The 13,726-nt window shown below is 46.1% G+C and overlaps 1 protein-coding gene across 8 annotated transcripts in view; it reads left to right on the top strand.

The window, feature by feature from the left end:
• The first annotated feature begins 2,336 nt into the window (after positions 1-2,336).
• Positions 2,337-13,726, top strand: part of DAB1 (DAB adaptor protein 1) — a 946,282-nt gene continuing 934,892 nt past the window's right edge. For 4 of the 8 annotated variants that reach the window (XM_073593871.1, XM_073593875.1, XM_073593877.1 and 1 more), the window contains exon 1: positions 2,338-2,708. The gene's annotated coding sequence lies outside the window, so the exon portion shown is untranslated. Of the gene's footprint in view, positions 2,709-13,726 lie in introns of all 8 variants that reach the window. The other 4 variants (XM_073593876.1, XM_073593879.1, XM_073593874.1 and 1 more) reach the window with 3 other exon arrangements.

Raw genomic sequence — 13,726 nt, forward strand, 5'->3', positions numbered from 1 at the left:
GGCTCTGTGATGTGGGGATTGTGTGATTGGGAGGCTCTGTGATGGGGATTGTGTGACTGGGGGGCTCTGTGATGGGGATTGTGTGATAGGGGGCTCTGTGATGTGGGGACTGTGTGATTGGGGGCTCTGTGATGTGGGGACTGTGTGATTGGGGGGCTTTGTGATGGGGATTGTGTGATTGGAGGCTCTGTGATGGGGGATTGTGTGATTGGGGGCTCTGTGATGGGGATTGTGTGATTGGGGGGCTCTGTGATGGGGATTGTGTGATTGGGGGGCTCTGTGATGGAGAATTGTGTGATTGGGGGGCTCTGTGATGGGGAGATTGTGTGATTGGGGGGCTCTGTGATGGGGAGATTGTGTGATTGGGGGGGTCTGTGATGGTGATTGTGAGATTGGGGGGCTCTGTGATGGGGGAATGTGTGATTAGGGGGCTCTGTGGTCAGTATGTGTGATTGGGGGGTGGTCTGTGATGGGGATTGTGTGATTGGGGGGCTCTGTGATGTGGGGATTGTGTGATTAGGGGGCTCTGTGATGGGGATTGTGTAATTGGGGACTTTGTGATCGGTATGTGTGATTGGGGGCTCTGTGATGGGGGGGTTGTGTGATTAGGGGGCTCTGTGATGGGGATTGTGTAATTGGGGACTTTGTGATCGGTATGTGTGATTGGGGGCTCTGTGATGGGGGGGTTGTGTGATTGGGGGGCTCTGTGATGGGGATTGTGTGATTGGGGGCTCTGTAATGGGGTGTTCTGTGATTGGGGGCTCTGTGATAAGGAATTGTGCGATTGGGGGGCTCTGTCAAGGGGGATTTTGTGATTGGGGGTCTTTGTGATGGGAGATTGTGTGATTGGGGGGCTCTGTGATGGGAAATTGTGTGATTGGGGGGGTCTGTGATGGGGGAATGTATGATTTGGGGGCTTTGTGACAGGGAGCTGTGTAATTGGGGGCTCTATTATTAGGAGCTGTGCGATTGGGGGCTTTGTGATGGGGGGGTGTGTGATTGGGGGACTTTGTGATGGGGGGCAGTATAAATCGGGGCTCTGTGATGGGGGACTGTGTGATTGTGGGGCTTTGTGGTGGGTGAGCTTTGTGATTGGGTGGGGTTGTGTGATTGGGGAGCCCTGTGATGGGGGGCTGTGTGACAGGGGGGCTCTGTAATGGGGGACTGCATGATTGGGGAGCTCTGCGATGGCAGTCTCTGTGACTAGGGGGCTCTGTGACTGGAGGTGCTTTGTGATGGGGACTGTGTGATTGCGGGGGGAGGGGGGCTCTAAGATAGGGGTTCTGTGTGATTGGGGGGGCCCTGTGATGGTTGCCTGTATGATTGGGGGGCTTTGTGATGGGGACAGTGTGATTGGGGGGCTCTATGATGGGGAGACTGTGTGATAGAGGGGCTCTGTGTTGGGAAGGCTGTGTAATTAGAGGGCTCTGTGATAGGGGTACTCTGATGTGATTGGGGGGGGGGGGGGGTCTGGCATATAAGAGGAATGATGTCATGGCAGAACCTCTGATGTGGTGGGGGCCTCTGATGTGAAGGAGAGGGCTCTGATGTGATGGGGTGACCTCTGACATGAAGAAGGAACCTGATGTGAAGGGGGACTATGATTATGGGGTATTCTGATGTAATGGTTGGCTCTCATGTATAGGGGTGTTTCTGAAGCATAGGGGGGACTCTGATGTGACGGGGGACCTCTAACGTGATGGGGAGCTTCTGATGTGATGGGGGGGGGCTCTGACTTAAAGGGGGCTCTGATATGATGGGGACCTCTGATGTGAACTTAATTTCATCAAGGCAGTTGTGTGCCTGGTCCTAGGCTCAGGTTTCCCATGGATAAGAAGCATTTCAGACTGAGGCGCCTCCAGATTTTTCAGACTCTTAAAGGGTGCCGGGACTGAAAAAGGGTTGAGAAACCCCACTCTGGACCTAAACAAGCATTCAACCCTCGCGTTGTGGGGGCAGCCCCCCTTAAAGACTTTTGATTTCCCTGGAGATAGGCTTTAACATGCCAGCATCTCCTATAGAGCGAAATATCAATTTTGGGTGGACTGACCCTTAAAGCCTCCAAAATCAGCCTATCCTCAGCAATGGGTGACAGCTGCTGGATTACTGTAACAGCTGAGGCTGGGAAGGGTTAAAGCGCCCCCTTTGCCCCCCCCCCCCCTTGGCAATGGGAGTACAGGAGGCTTAGAGTCCTGTTATCTGGGCCAGATGGAATGTATTTGCCCTCATTGGGGGGAAAAAAAATAAAAATAAATCTGCCAGCTTGCCCTTGCCTGTGCTGGATGCCAGGACCCCTCCTCAGGGGGATTGCTGCTGCCTTTTGGCTGCACAGAGGCGAAGCAGCAGAAGTAGCAGCATCTTGGCGGGGCGGCTCTATTAGCAGGAATGCGGTAGTGATGTAGAAGCAATGAGAGATGTGGCCTGCAGAGGAGCCGGTACAGCCTCTGATGCTGATGCTGTGATTGAGGTGCCTCTGCTGCTGCTGCTCTCACTGGACCGAAACTGCTAAAGGATTTTCTACTGTGGGGGGATGCCCAGCTTCTCCTGCTCTTGGCTTTAAGGAACCTACAGGGTGGACACAGGCTTGGATCCTTAAAAATCATCACTGAAAAAAAAAAAAAAAAAAAGGGGGAGAGGAAAAAAAAAAAAGATTCAACTGATGCAACAAGAGGACTGGACCCTGATCACAGCATTGCATCCTCTATAAGGTAAGGGAATGCATCTTGATTGCAGTCATGATGGTGGAGGTGGGTGATACGGCTATAGGGGGTTGATGGTATTCCTGCAATATCTCAATGGGAAAAAAATGCAGGGGATTTATTCATTTTTTCTTATTTTAGCTTCTTTGATGCATAAGGAAAAAAAAAAAAAAAGGGGGGGGGGGGACCCCTATCACTGAAGACTTTTGCAGAAGCACTGGGGGCCTTAAATCAATCACCTATATCCAAACTGAGTCCATCCTTAGAGAGGAGACCCATTAATCCTTCTGAATGTCACATTGCATTCTGCCATTGAAATGTCACATGAAAAAAAACTTTTATTTATTTAAATCCCCAATGCCGTACCCCCCCATCCTCCTCCCCTCTGCACTGTCCACTCTCAATCAAATTTAACACCCCCCCCCCTTTTCGTTCGACCAGCGCAAGCTTGAATATCATCCTTCTAATGCATCTGTCTACATATGTGACTGGAATAAGGGATGGAGCTAATTTGGGTTCAGATAGTGTGCTCTGCTCTTGATGCCCTTTATTGGCTTCCTATGTATTAATTAAAAAAATGTTCTTTGCTACATTGCATTGGTGACTTCCATATAAATACATGTATATTTTTTTTTTGAAGAGCAAAGGGAGTCTCCCGGGTGCTGAGGGGGAAAAAAAAAAATCCATTACTTGTGCCAGTATGGCTTTTAAAAGGCTAACTTGCTACACGTTGGAGCCAACCGTTATTAAAAGAATGAATATTTATAGGGTGGAGGTTCTTAGATTTAGCTACAGGTACTGGATCATGGAGCTAGAAGACGAGAGGAGGCAGCTTAACCCCCTTTTCCACGCTGCAGAACCGTGCTTCGAAAAATCCCAGAGCCCCCTTTTTTTTTTTTTCTCTCCCAGTGACAGCACGTAATTAAGTAGACTGTCCTCCGAATAGGTTTGCATGGAGGAGATGGATTTGTGCACGGCTATCGCCAAGCCTAGATCCTTCATCTAATTGCTGTCTTCTTGGCTACGGTGATGTATGTACCACGGATAATATTGTATTAGAAAATGTATGAAAGCCGGGAGAGGTGAAGTAGCTTTTCAAAAACCCCTGTCTTAGCCAGATGGAACTGCAAAGGCTCACATTGGCAAGCACATGTCAGGGAAAAAATGGTTGTGATTTGCAATTTTTCTCCCTGTTCCTCCTGTCACTACAGAAGAAGCTCCAGAGAACAAGCCTCGAAAAGAGATCCTCTCTTTTTTTTTAAGGGGGGCTTATTATTCCATTGCTCTCTTTTTTTAAAGAGTCTTGAGATTGGCTCGTGTTTGCTTTCTCTTCAACGCCAGCATTTTGTGAGCTTTTCGATTGCCTCCTAATTTTTTCTCGTACGCTGCCAAGCTCCTGCTCTTGCAAAATATTTGTTTTAATCTTAAGCTCATCTTCATGAAGATGATGAGCAACCTTAAGCCCCGGTATGCCAACTACAATCTCCGGTATGCCAATTGCAAACCCTGGTATGCCAACTACAATCTCCGGTATTGCAACTGCAAGCCCCGGTACGCCAACTACAATCTCCGATATGCCAACTGCAAGCCCCAGTGAGCCAACACTGGGGCTAGTAGTGCCTTGGCCGCAGCAAAAGACAGGAGCTTGGTCTTGAAAGCGTTTATTTTTTTTTTCTGTTGGGTTCCATTGGTCGTAAAACTTCAGCCCTCGTCTAAATATTGTTTTATTGCCAGAGGTGGCGTGTTATTAAAACAACCCTATTAAACGGGTCTTTGGAGCCACAGCACAGACAATGAACCAATACGGCAGTAGAGGAGCCACTCTGGGATACCAGACCGGGGAGCAATATCCATTCCTTTCGTTCTCCTCCACCGATATGGTTGATTATTTTATTTTAGTGTTGCATTTGGGAGCAGCAGGAGATGTGGGGGAAACACAGGCACAGAGTAATCCTTCGATATGTGTGCAGAAAGATGGAATTTTTTTTTTTTTTTTAGACTTTGCAACAAGCCATGTGTTTGGCACAGAGAGTAGGGTTGGCCGAACTTTTAAAATACCTCTTTGAGCGCATTCTGGAGAGCGTGTATCAGCAAGGGCGTGCGTGGCATTTGTGCAGACTGTGCACAGGGCTCTCTGGGACTTAGGGGCCCATTAATACTAGATGTGGGTCAGGCCAGCGTGAGATATGTAGGACGGATCTCCCTTTTTTTTTTTTTTTTTACTTGACGCCATTCGGACTGGAAGCAAAGGGTGTGTTTGCCTTCGATTGTATAGTATGAATCGTGAGAAAGTTCACAAAGGTTGCTTTTGTAACCATCTGTCTGTCCACAGGAATAAGTGTTTTTACCTGGACAATAGTTGAGTGTGGTGGGCCCAAAAATGTGGGCAGGAGCCCTATGGGGACTTTGTCCACTACTTTGTAGGAGGATTGTATTAAGGCTGGAAGTGAAGTGTTTTCTGCTTGATGCCAGTTGCATATTATGATGCATGAGGGAGCTTTGACTATCCAATTAACTAACCAACCAACCAACCAACCACCCATCAAGTCATAATTATCTATCTATCTATCTATCTATCTATCTATCTATCTATCTATCTATCTATCTATCTATCTATCTATCTATCTATCTATCTATCTATCTATCTATCTATCTATCTATCTATCTATCTTCCATAAATATGTGTTAGTATTCAGGCAGTAGTTGATTGTGGGGGACCCAAAAATAGATTTTGAACAGAAGTCCTTTGGTGACTTGTATTTAGATACAAGTAAAGTAGTAAAGTGTTTTCTGCTTGATGCCAGTTGTATACTATGAACCATGAGAGAGCTTTGGCCATCCATCTATCCATCCTTACATTTATCCATCCTTCTTTCCTTGCATCCATGCATCCATCCTTCTTTCCATCCATTCATCCTTCTATCTATCTATCTATCTATCTATCTATCTATCTATCTATCTATCTATCTATCTATCTATCTATCTATCTATCTATCTATCTATCTATCTATCTATCTATCTATCTATCTATCTATCTTTCCATCCTTCCTTCCTTCCTCCCATTCATCCATGTTTATATTCAGGTAGTAGTTGATTGTAGGGGACTTCGTCCCTCCCCCCACTGTCTATGAGGTTCATATGTACCAGATCTCATGCTCATTCTGGAATTGTCATCCCCTCTCTTAGCTCTCCATCCTTCCTTCTATCCATCCATCAATCCATTCATCCTTTGTTCCTTCCTCCCTTCCATACATTCATCCTTCTTTCCTTCCTTCCATCCTTCTATCAATCAATCAGTCCATACATCCTTCCTTCCATCCATCCTTCCATCCTTCCATCAATCCATTCATCCAAACTTTCTTCTTTCCTTCCATCCATTCTTCCTCCCATCCATTCATCCATCATTCCTTCCTTCTTTTCATCAGTCCATCTTCCCATCCATGTTTATATGCAGGTAGTAGTGGCTTGTGGAGGACTTCGTCCCTCCCCCCACTGTCTATGAGGCTCATATGTACCATCTCTCATGCTCATTCTGGAATTGTCATCCCCTCTCTCAGCTCTCCATCCTTCCTTCTATCCATCCATCAATCCATTCATCCATCGATCCATTCATCCTTCTTTCCTTCCTCCCTTCCTTACATTCATCCTTCCTTCCATCAATCAATCAATCCATACATACTTTCTTCCTTCCATCCATCAATCCATCTATCCTTCCTTCCATCAATCAATCAATCAATCAATCAATCCATACATACTTTCTTCCTTCCATCCATCAATCTCCTTCCTTCCATCAATCCATTCATCCAAACTTTCTTCCTTCCTTCCTTCCATCCGTTCTTCTTTCCACCCATTCATCCATCCTTCCATCCATCCGTCCATCTTTCCATCCATGTTTATATTCAGGTAGTATTCGCTTGTGGAGGACTTCACCCCCCCAACTGTCTATGAGGCTCATATGTACCATCTCTCATGCTCATTCTGGAATTGTCATCCCCTCTCTCAGCTGCTCTTGTTTCACATAAATAGACAATTTGAAGAGGCAGGCCCTTGGGGATCTTTCTGTCCAATATCCAAGACGTTTTTTTTTTAAGACGTCTGGGTTGTGGACTGAGGTTCCTAATCGGCGTACAGGCGTCTTTTGCAGGTGCAGCCTCCAACCCCCAATCGCCGTGAGAAATAAGCTCTTCTTATGCCCGGCTCTCCCATAATATCTTGTCATGGATATTTTTCGCGCTCTCGAAGGTTCACAGAGAGCCGTGGAAGAAGGCAGACTGCAAAAATGTAAATTTTATTGAGCTGTAGGGGTTTTTCTGAAGGCGATATTCACACAACCACAAGAGGAGCGGTGAATAATTCAACAAAGTGGCAGAGGGAGAAGAAATAGTGGCTCATTTTGATTCCTCCTTGCAAAGGAAACCTGACAAGAAAATACAAAATACTTGCGTGAGAAGCTTCAGGTGGAAACTGGCATTCACTAGGACTTTGGTGATGCAAATTGACAGTCGGGCTGAGCTTCAGGAATGCGGCTTCCATCTGAGGTCTCTCACACAGGAGAGTCTTCCCTTAAAGTAAACCACCATGTGCTCACCTTTCCTTGCTTCTAAGCTGCTCTGATTGGCCACCAGCATGTCACTCCCTCCCCCTCTCCCAATGTGACTGCTCTATGTTACTTTTGATTGGCCCAGAACTGTCCCTTGGAGCCAGAAAGGGATTCCACGGACCTGTGTAAGCTCCGAAAACCTGATTTGGGCCTAAAACAACAGGATGTGGCAACTAAGCATCCTTGCAGGACTTTATGCTTGTGACATGTATGCCGAGATGCTGTTAGAAATCACGGGGCCCTGAACAGGCCCCCCCCTCCCCCATACCTGAATATATCAAAATAATATTTTGAATAAAAACACACTAAAATCATTATTAGTGGGCACAAACATAACAGAGAACCCGTGTGAATTAGCCCTTTATAATTTTAAATTGTTTTTCACAATTTTTTTACATTTTTTTTTTATATAGTTTTTTTAAACTATTTTTTATTACAATTTTTACAAATTATTTGTTTACCATTTATTTTTTACATTTTTTAAATATTTTTTTTGTATGTACTTTTTCTTTACAACGCTGTTGAGGGGGCCTATCAGGAGTCTAAACAGAGCACTGACATCTCACATTTGAAAGGAATTGAGGACACAGATTCTTCAATTCCTTTCTCTGCAGCCTCAGCTACACTGCAGATGAATGAACAGGAGACAGAGGCTCCTGCTCGCTCATAAACTGAAGCATAGTAAACATAGTTTGCTATGCTCAGTTATCAATGGACACAGGAGTGATCAGTACCAATCGCTCACTTTGTCTATTCAAAAAAGGAAGAGGCCGGTAAATGACATATTTACCAGGCCCTTCCTCCGCTCTCCATCCTGACACATGCCCTGTGCCGACGGCAGCCAGTGGGACAGGGAAGCCGGCGGCACCACAGGAAGGAGGCGGGAGGGAGGCACAGTGACACAGGTGGAATCAGAAGCAGGCAGAACAGGGAGGGGCGTCGCTGCGAAGGAAGCAAGTACAGGAACGATGCCCTGTGGATGTGTCTCCCCCTGCAGCAGCTGACAGGTGGCGTGAGGGAGAGAAACCGTCTTTCAGCTGCTGCAGAGAGCCACACTGGGAATCCTTCTGTAATTGCACCTCTGCCCAGCTGCACCGATTCCCCCTGTTGTTCGGGCCATCCCTGTGTGCCCGGGCCTCCTACAGAAGGACTGGTGGTCCCCCCCTATCAGTGGTCCTGCATGTATGGCTGGTCCTTGAAGGTCAAAGGAAGATATAGTTGGATACCAAGTATTAAAGGCCTTGTAATACTGTACTTGATGTTACACATATCGCAACACTTCTGAGTCATGTCTTTGCTGGAACCCTTTTCAAACCTCTAGGACAGGAAGCCATTGTCCGAAGACAAAAGACGACAATGGCACAATTTTCAAAAATGCTCCTCGGGGGCGGGGCTGGTCAGGTTATGGCCACTTGCATGGTTGTATTTTTTCTTTCTGATTTTAACTCAATATCAAGAGTTAGTTACATGCTTATTGATGAATTGGGTTCTTTGCCTAAAGTTCCTACCAGTTAAAGTGATACCATACACACACACTGTTTAATTTACATTATCCCTTCTCTTTATATTTATGGATGATGGCACTAAAAATATCCAAGTACCTTTTTTTCATAATTGATAAACAGCTGTCATGTGACCCAGCTCTATACCAGCCACACTTGCAGGGAAATATCTGTGGAAGGAGCCTCTAGTCCTCTGCTGTCAGTCACATGTTCAAAAAAATATTAAATATAAAAACAAAAGTTGTAAATCATCATACAAATATGTATTTGATCTCAACTATTATTTTTGTGCAAAAGCACGGTGTGGGCTATCTAGGGGATGGTTCTAACAATCACACCCCTCCAGCCTGTGTCTATGGTTTGTATGTGCTTAGAATTATGGGGCGGTGAAGCCTCCATCAGTCCAAATGTAATATCCCACCCCTATTGTGTTTAGCGGTTTAGTGGGCATGGAGGAGGGAGGGGACTGTCATTAATTCCTCTGTATAGGCCCACATGTGTGACTCTATAGTCATGTGGGCTGCACAGATAAGAAAAAGGAAGACATGAGCATCTTAGAAGGGAACTGAAACTGGAGCATGCTCAGTAGAGGTGGCAACGGCTGGTCTACACAATATCAGGCTCCAGTGGGGACACAGACAAAGAGGGAGGGACAGAGAACAACAGCATCAACCAGGTTTTTTTTTTTTTTTGCAGAATACAAAAAAACAAAGGCCATAGTGAGTATGAACAGCATGTAATACACAATGAGCTGACAGTTTTGAATAATGTGGGCTTAAAACCCCTTTCATTTGTGTTCAGTAAATTATCTATTGTATTAATAACAATAACTTTCAGGATTGTCGTTAAAAAACACATTCGGCGCATTTTTACTTTGGGTACCATGTATAAAAATAGGGGAGCTGCCATTTTGAATTCTGAATGAATGATAGAGATGTGATATTGACCTAGATTGGCCTTTCTCAACCAGAGTTCTGTGGAACCCTATAGTTCCTCCAGAGGTTGCTAGAAGTTCCTTCAGAAATCAGAAATTTCTGCCTCTCACTGATGCCACTGACACCACTTGTCTGTCTAGGAAGCATTCTTCTCATTGACCACCAATCTCAGGAACTTTCTTTCCATTGGCAACCAACATAAGCAACATTCTTTCCCCTAACCACCAATGTAAGGAGCATTCTTCCCGCTGACCACTAATGTAAGGAGCATTCTTCCCACTAACCACCAATGTAGGGAGCATTATGCCCATATTACCACCAATGTAAGGGACATTCTCCCATCTGACCACTAATGTAAGGAAGATTCTTCTCACTGATCACCAATGTAAGGGACATTCTTCTTACTGATCACCAATGTAAGGAACATTCTTCCCACTGATCACCAATGTAAGGAACATTCTTCCCACTGATCACCAATGTAAGGAACATTCTTCCCACTGATCACCAATGTAAGGAACATTCTTCTCACTGATCACCAATGTAAGGAACATTCTTCTCACTGATCACCAATGTAAGGAACATTCTTCCCACTGATCGCCAATGTAAGGAGCATTCTTCTCACTGATCACCAATGTAAGGAACATTCTTCCCACTGATCACCAATGTAAGGAACATTCTTCCCACTGACCTCCAATGTAAGGAACATTCTTCTCACTGATCACCAATGTAAGGAACATTCTTCCCACTGATCACCAATGTAAGGAACATTCTTCCCACTGATCACCAATGTAAGGAACATTCTTCCCACTGATCACCAATGTAAGGAACATTCTTCTCACTGATCACCAATGTAAGGAACATTCTTCCCACTGATCACCAATGTAAGGAACATTCTTCTCACTGATCACCAATGTAAGGGGCATTCTTCCCACTGATCACCAATGTAAGGAACATTCTTCCCATTGATCACCAATGTAAGGAACATTCTTCCCACTGATCACCAATGTAAGGAACATTCTTCCCACTGATCACTAATGTAAGAGTTACAGTATATGCTTCTTAATGACCACCAATGTAAGGAGCATTATGCCCACTTATCACCAATGTAAGGGACATTCTTCCCACTGATCACCAATGTAAGGAACATTCTTCCCACTGATCACAAATGTAAGGAACATTCTTCCCACTGACCACCAATATAAGGGACATTCTTCTCACTGACCACCAATGTAAGGGGCATTTTTACCACTGACCACCAATGTAAGGGGCATTCTTCCCATTGACCACCAATGTAAGGAACATTCTTCACACTGATCACCAATTTAAATGGACCCTTCTCCCACTCACTACCAGTCTAGAGGAACCTATCCCCACCAGCTATTTAAATAAGGGAGGATTTCAGTGACTGCTGATGTAAGGGGGCACAGCCTAATTGGCTTACTGTTCACACCATGGTGCCATGAGCTGTAGATATGGTAATTATAAGTCTGGGTTTCCTGAGACCTGAAACTGAGTTCAAGGGTTCCTCCATACTAAAAGGGTTGAGAAAGGCTGCTACAGAGTGATAGTGATAGCGTGTGCTATAGGGTAATTAGTGGAAGTAAAACAGACCCCACATTAGATACGGGGAATGGGGGAGAGTCAGGTGGGGGAGGAGCAGCAGATTGTTAGCTTGAGTGTCAACTGAGAGTCATGTCAGCTGTTTCTATGGTTCCCTTAATAGCACTTCTTATTCATTGATCTTAGAATATATTATTGATTGTAACAAAACTGATTGACAAATGATAATGCCATTAGCATAGCTCCCAACTGTTCCTGATTTCGAGGGACTGTCCCTGATTTGGAGCAATGTCCCTCTGTCCCTCCTTACTTCCTCATTTGTCCCTCATTTTGGGTCTGATCTATATAGTTGTATATAAAATGCACTTTTTATCTTTCAAAAAGTGTTTCCCAGTGCTAAACCTTTCATTCAATTTCTAAATTGCTGCATTTGTACATTTTAAAAGCCAATATAAAGGAATATTAGTGGTAAAAAAAAAAGCACTTGTGGATTTAATTAACTTTTTTGGGGGGTTAATTCTCTTTTAAGTGGGTGTGGCAGGGGGGCGTGTCCTATGCCTACATACATTTGCTAGTAAGTGTCCCTCATTCCCATCTCAAAATGTTGGGAGGTGTGCATTAGGCACAGCTGCAAGCAAATATATATTTCATGTTAGTTATGGATAGAGTGAGCAATGACCAGAACGTATATCTGCTATCTGGATCCCCGTTAAGGAGATTCCCTTTACTTCTTGTACCGTCATGGGATAGGTTCTAACCCGTCCACAACCCATCCAAAGTAAAACCAACTTTGGCCTGTGCTGGGCCAGCTGGATAGGACATGTACCCTTAAAGAGGACCTGTGCTGGACCAGCTGTGGTCAAGCAGGGGACAAAAGACAAGTGGTTTGTAGGATTAAACGCAATAGAGTATCTAATGCCATGAAACATCCACAAAGCACTGAAAGGAAAAGTGCTTCCATAAAATGATTTGCTTTAAGCTGTTACGGATGCATTAATGTGCTCAGGGGCACACCCTAATCACCCCCATTCCCCCTGCTGATATTTCACCAAAGCCCCCAGCCCCCCCCCCCCCCCACACACACACACACACACACGCACACACTTCGCCCTCCCCTAAGGGGCTGCTAAAAAATAATATGAGGTCCCTGATCTAAGTGGTGGTGGGGGGGGCTGTGATGGGGATCCTGATGTAAGGTGGGCTCAGATGAGGACCCTGATCTAAGTTGGGGGGGCTGTGATAGGGATCCTGATGTAAGGGAGCTCAGATGAGGACCCTGATCTAAGTTGGGGGGGGGGCTGTGATGGGGATCCTGATGTAAGGGGGGCTCAGATGAAGACCCTGATCTAAGTGGTGGGGGGGCTGTGATGGGGATCCTGATGTAAGGTGGGCTCAGATGAGGACCCTGATCTAAGTGGGGGGCTGTGATGGGGATCCTGATGTAAGGTGGGCTCAGATGAGGACCCTGATCTAAGTGGGGGCCTGTGATGGGGATCCTGATGTAAGGTGGGCTCAGATGAGGACCCTGATCTAAGTGGGGGGCTGTGATGGGGATCCTGATGTAAGGTGGGCTCAGATGAGGACCCTGATCTAAGTGGGGGGCTGTGATGGGGATCCTGATGTAAGGTGGGCTCAGATGAGGACCCTGATCTAAGTTGGGGGGGCTGTGACAGGGATCCTGATGTAAGGGGGGCTCAGATGAAGACCCTGATCTAAGTGGTGGGGGGGCTGTGATGGGGATCCTGATGTAAGGTGGGCTCAGATGAGGACCCTGATCTAAGTGGGGGGCTGTGATGGGGATCCTGATGTAAGGTGGGCTCAGATGAGGACCCTGATCTAAGTGGGGGGGCTGTGATGGGGATCCTGATGTAAGGTGGGCTCATATGAGGACCCTGATCTAAGTGGGGGGCTGTGATGGGGATCCTGATGTAAGGGGGGCTCAGATGAGGACCCTGATCTAAGTGGGGGGGCTGTGATGAGGATCCTGATGTAAGGGGGGCTCAGATGAGGACCCTGATCTAAGTGGGGGGGCTGTGATGGGGATCCTGATGTAAGGTGGGCTCAGATGATGACCCTGATCTAAGTGGGGGGCTGTGATGGGGATCCTGATGTAAGGGGGGCTGTGATGAGGACCCTGATCTAAGTGGGGGGGGGGCTGTGATGGGGATCCTGATGTAAGGGGGGGGCTCGGATGAGGACCCTGATCTAAGGGGGGGCTGTGATTGGGATCCTGATGTAAGGGGGCTCAGATGAGGACCCTGATCTAAGTGGGGGGGGGGGGCTCCTGTTTGTGTTTACAGTTTTCTGTTGAAAATCTACTAGTGCAGGGCCAGCTTTAGTCTTGGGACTAAGAAAAAGGGGAAATAATTATTGGACTTTGTAATCTGCAGAAGGGAAGACGGTTGTTTAGTGAACGGTCAACAGCAGCTG

The sequence above is a fragment of the Aquarana catesbeiana genome, linkage group LG07 (assembly GCF_042186555.1).
Source record: "Aquarana catesbeiana isolate 2022-GZ linkage group LG07, ASM4218655v1, whole genome shotgun sequence".
Lineage (NCBI taxonomy): Eukaryota > Metazoa > Chordata > Amphibia > Anura > Ranidae > Aquarana > Aquarana catesbeiana.